This window comes from Carassius gibelio, chromosome B7 (assembly GCF_023724105.1).
Source record: "Carassius gibelio isolate Cgi1373 ecotype wild population from Czech Republic chromosome B7, carGib1.2-hapl.c, whole genome shotgun sequence".
In the NCBI taxonomy this organism is placed as follows: domain Eukaryota; kingdom Metazoa; phylum Chordata; class Actinopteri; order Cypriniformes; family Cyprinidae; genus Carassius; species Carassius gibelio.
In genome coordinates this window covers 2,528,961-2,534,960 of record NC_068402.1, presented here as the reverse complement: position 1 = coordinate 2,534,960, position 6,000 = coordinate 2,528,961, and positions in this window count along the sequence as shown.

The following is a 6,000-nucleotide window of genomic DNA, read 5'->3' as shown; positions in this document are numbered from 1 at the left end:
AGGTGTTTATCAAGCTAGGTGGTGCATTAGAAAAGGGGGCTTATCTCCTGTTTCCAAAATGCATCACAAAGTGCTTGAAAAAGCTGTAAACTAATTCCACACTGCACAAGGTGCAAACAACCTTACGCCTGTTTCACACCAATGTTTACGTTTTTTTCAAGTTTGTAGGTGTCAAGGTACAGAAACCAAATAATTAAATGTAAAATAGCACTGGATAGTCTTCGATGTAAAAATGAAATATACAATCAAACCTACATTTATTCAGACACCTTTAACATTTCTCACATTATTACAGTTTTGTTATATATATATATATATATATATATATATATATATATATCAAAAATTATATCTGGTGTCTGAATAATATTTGGTTTGATTGTTAAAACTACAAAGTAATTCAGTCAAGAGTTATTTTCCTTCATTTTCTTGGATTAACATTACAGCAGCCAGCAGCTAAATTAGGCACGTAATTTCCAAGGTGGATAATTTTGTCATATTTTGTATGTATTTGTCGGCACAAGAGCAAAAATAAGCAAATTCGATGTTTAAGTGTTTTGAGACGCCTTTCTCTGCGTGAGCCCTGAACACCAGAACACCGCGAGTACTGAATTTGGCTCTTTCACATCTTTTTGTTTTTTCAAACTGCGATTTGTATTTGTTCGTTCAGGTGCAGGAGGGACTTTGAGGAGAACTTCGCAGAAGAGAGGTCGGTTCAGTGTCGCTGTCCGTGATACGCCGCTCTCTCTCTCTCGTGCGCGGCACACGCTACTCTGTTCAGCTTTTTCGCGTCTTGTGTTTGGATGCTTTAATGTTTAAATCGACAAGCGGTAAAGCTTAAAACACGTGAAAAAGACAAGCTTTTAGTGACGATGCGCAGCAGTGGCCCGTCAACTGTCCTGAGCATCTTTTTAAGCTGGCCTCAGCCAGTCGGTTATATAAAATATCAAGGTGAAAGTCATCATAGCTAGCATAGTATAGACCCAGCTCTCAACCCAACTTTGAGAATAGGCGATATTTTTTTTATCGCCCGATAAGAGTCTCGGCCCAACACTAGTTAAATCTGAATCCAGTTTTAAGTGATCACTGAAGTTAGACAATGTTTCTATTTAAAACTGATCACAAGTTTGATTATGTATAAATGTTGATATTTGATTATATCAGATTCACTATACTTTCAATTATCCGTTCACTGGGGACCTAATGTCTATTATAAGTCTCATGCTAGCTTCACACAGATCTGATCACAAATTCGCCAGTCTGATGTTAGTCAGAGGATATAGGTATCCCTAATAGGTATTTAGGTAGACTAATACATGTTTTGCCGGCAGCCTACTGCTTGGTTATGACAAAAGTGTAGTTTATTTAGTCTTTTCCCATACAACTTGCTAACACCAGCGATAGACAGAAATCAGAAGGTCTCCGATTATGTGCCTAGTGCTCCTATCATTCTCGAGCCTTCAGTTTGACCTACCCTAGCCATAGATTTGCGGTTAATAAAACCCTCCTCACAGTTTAGTAGTCATAATGATTTCAGAAGAGTTTAGGATGAATCAAATATAACAATGTATTATGTCACTTACACAATGAAACAATTAGAAGCCAGTTTAGAAAGATACTAAGGAGATCCACGCAGGAGACAAACAAATTTAACGTAGTCACACATGTAACCGTTATCCTAATTTAAGACACATGGTCTAAAACGCATAAAAAGCACTGAAGTTTTTCAGAGAATAAATTTAACTAGCCAATGTGTGTAGTAGCACAAACAACGATACAGTGGGCACAATGTGTTTAACACAATTCCATTTTTTAAATAAATAATAATATACCTGACTTCAGAAAGAAAGAAACTTCATTAAACACTGTTTATTTCTTTTAAATTTGATGTTTATAACAGTCAACAAAGGAAATTCCCAAATTCAGTATCAGAAAATTAGAATATTGTGAAAAGGTTCAACATTGAAGACACCTGGTGCCACATTCTTATCAGCTAATTAACTCAAAACACCTGCAAAGCCTTTAAATGGTATCTCAGTCTAGTTATGTAGGCTACACAATCATGGAGAAGACTTCTGACTTGACAGTTGTCCAAAAGACGACCTTTGACACCTTGCACAAGGAGGGCAAGACACAAATGGTCATTGCAAAAGAGGCTGGCTGTTCACAGAGCTCTGCGTCCAAGCACATTAATAGAGAGGCGAAGGGAAGGAAAATAAAAAAAGTGTTCAAGCAATAGGGATAACTGCACCCTGGAGAGGATTGTAAAACAAAACCCATTAAAATACATGGGGGAGATTCACAAAGAGTGGCCTGCAGCTGGAGTCAGTGCTTCAAGAACCACTACACACAGACGTTTGCAAGACATGGGTTTCAGCTTCGCATTCCTTGTGTCAAGCCACTCTGTGTCAGAGGCGCCTCACTTCCAAAAGTACTGGACTGCTGCTGAGTGGTCCACAGTTATGTTCTGTGATGAAAGTAAATTTTGCATTTCCTTTAGAAATCAGGGTCCCAGAGTCTGGAGGAAGAGAGGAGAGGCACACAATCCACGTTGCTTGAGGTGCAGTGTTTGGGGTGCCATGTCATCTGCTGGTGTTGGTCAACTCTGTGTTTTCTGAGGTGAAAGGTCAACACAGCTGTATACCAGGAAGTTTTAGAGCACTTCATGCTTCCCGTTGCTGACCAACTTTATGGAGATGCAGATTTCATTTTCCAACAGGACTTGGCACCTGCACACAGTGCCAAAGCTTCCAGTACCTGGTTTAAGGACCATGGTGTCCCTGTTCTTGATTGGCCAACAAACTCGCCTGACCTTAACACCATAGAAAATATATGGGGTATTGTGAAGAGGAAGATGCGATATGTCAGACCCAAGAATGCAGAAGAGCTGAAGGCCACTATCAGAGCAACCTGGTCTCTCATAACACCTGAGCAGTGCCACAGACTGATCGACTCCATGCCACGCCGCATTGCTGCAGTAATTCAGACAAAAGGTTGTTTAGATACAGAATTTGGGATTTTCCTTAGTTGTCAGTTATAATCATCAAATTTAAAAGAAATAAACATTTGAAATATATGAATGAATGTAATATACACGTTTGACTTTTTGAATGGAATTAATGAAATAAATCAACTTTTTGATGATATTCTAATTATAGGACCAGCAACTGTATATTATTAAGAACATCAAAACCTAAAATAAAAATAGGTTTTATTTTTAAATAAAAGAAAATGTAAAATATGGGACCTTTAATCTGTTAGTCTGCATTCACATTGCTTAAAGGGGGGGTGAAATGCTAATTTTCAATCAATATCCTGTTAATCTTGAGTACCTATAGAGTAGTACTGCATCCTTCATAACTCCAAATTATATTATTATATATATTATTATATTATATTTATAAGAGAAAGATAGTCTGTACCGATTTTTCCCGGAAAAACACGAGCGCCTGGAGGCGTGACGTGTGGGCGGAGCTAAAGAATCACGAGCGCCAGTAGGCTTTGCGTTGAGAGCGTTTGGAAGCTGTGACATTACCGTGAGGGAAAAAACATCATCCAAAACAAACCATGGCTAACAGTCAGATTCAGCGTATATTTATGATCCAGAATCAGATCCAGAGGCTGAAATTTAACAAGAGCAGCATCAGCAACGACGTCTCTATGCGGTATGTATTGAAACTGTATATATTTGCTTAATGGTTTTGGAAAATGACTAAGTTCCACTTTATGTCGTCATTTTTTTTTTTTTTATTTATTTATTTTTTTAAGCTGTACATGTGGAAAGTGCAGTTTGATGACAACATCGCATGTTGTTTACTTGATGTGCTTACGCGCTGATAGTTAAGTTAACAACACAGAGATATTTGAAGCAGTTTTACTCACCGCCTGCGGTTCCAACTCACGATCGTGACCCTTTTTCGTTGGGACTGCATTATCCTTAAGAAATAAACGATGTGCAAATCCGGCGTCAAACTGGGCCTTGTTTGTAAAACAAGCATCTTAGAAATGCAGGGAACAAACAAAAACACTTGCACAACTCCGTTGATGCTCTATAAAAATAAACTGCATCCACTGGTCCCTTAATGCTGTTTTTTTTTGTTTTTTTTTGGTAATCTGTGCAGGATTGTCTTGCCCTGGCAACCAAAAACACATTTCTTTTGTGACAATTCGGTCTCTCGCTCTGATCAGTGAAGTCTGTTGTGCTCTCAGTGCTCTGCTATACGGGAGCGCGCGCTCTTCCGGCAGAAGTGCCTCAGGACCCATATAAGGAAATTCCGCTCCATCTAACGTCACACAGAGCCATACTCGAAAAAAACTTTCCGAAACTTGTGACAAACCGGAAGAGGTATTTTTAGAACAAAAATACTCCTTCAAATGTACAACTTAATTTTTGAAACTCTGTCCATGTTTAGCATGGGAATCCAACTCTTTAACAGTGTAAAAAAACTCAGTATGCAAGAAATAGCATTGCACCCCCCCCCCCTTTAATGACCATCTATTTTAATGACCATCTATTTATATATATATATACAAAATATTTTTTTTCTTCTATGTGAAAATGAATCTTGCAGTTATGTGAGGGATTTATAGGTCATTCCCAATACTTTCCTGCTTGTATAGGGTATATGTTAGGTGGGCGATATGAACAAAATCTTATATCATGATATGAGTAATTCATTCAATAGTATCATGATATAGTTATTTTTGCTTTTTTCAATATGGTTATTATGTAAAAAAATATAACTATATCATATTCAAAGTTCTCGTCACCAGTTTCAATATCACAAAAAAAAAAAAAAAAAAAATATTACAAGCATAACAATCTCAGCAGTTGAGCTTGTATTAAGGAATCAAAACTTTTATGCAGATTGCATGATAACAATATTAAAATTATGCAAATTGAATTTGAATTTCTTTTTTCTAATTGTTTTGTGAACAAATGTCTTAATATGTTGACGTAATAAACAGAGAATGAGCATTAAAGTTTTAGTGGACAAAACACCAACACTGACAGCACACCTGCTAAAATGGGTTCCAGCATGAGAGAGATCGAAAAATTACAGTGATGTGTGCAGTAAAAGTGCAGAAATACATTGTTTCGTGCATAACTTAAACAAACCAAAATAGGCATAGCTGCCAGTTTGTGGATATTAAATGGCAAATCATGGATGCAATCATACATAAGTTAAGATCAAGTGGACAGCATTTTTGGCATAATCCACAAATTATTCTTGTTCCATCCATAGCCTACTTGAATTAAAAATATTAATATAACCTTACAGAATGGTATTTAAAATGGAAGCAAACATATCTGTAAATCTTGGTTACTGCACAGCTTTAAATCAAAATGAAAATTCTGTTTAATTTCTCTTAGGATTCACTAGCCCTGAGCTAAGCAATTTGAGTATCCTTGCTCTAGTGTTACAAAAATTAATTTGCATGTGCTTTGATTTTGAATAGTCAAAGCAGGCAGTAGCTATGTTTCCATTCACTGTTTCCACTGTGTTTATGCGCATCTTGTAGAATCACATCCGAAACAAATGCCAAATTTGACTTGTGCAAAAAGAGTTAATGTGAATAATGGGAGATGGAAAAAAATTTGATGGATAAATTATTCCATGTGACTTTATGTGATTGAGATGGTCATTAGACAGCATCTCATATGTTTTTTTTTTTTTTTTGGTCATTCTGAGATGCCTAAAACAAAGTCTTTCATCTAAGTATTTCTGTATAATAGTCTTACGCGACTGCATTCCCAAACAGCAAGCATCCACATCCAAAAGTAATGACCCCATGTATTGTGCTTCATCTGTTTGCCCTGAAACGTAAGTAAATTATTATATATACAAATTAAATGCACTGGCCTCTACTCTAACTCTACTCTACTCTATTACGTGATAGTTCTATTTGACTCACTGGATGGAGACTGTGATTTATTTGCTAATGTTTTATGCATTATTCCAATTATTTGGTTAAATTCAAAACTTTAGATAGAAACAT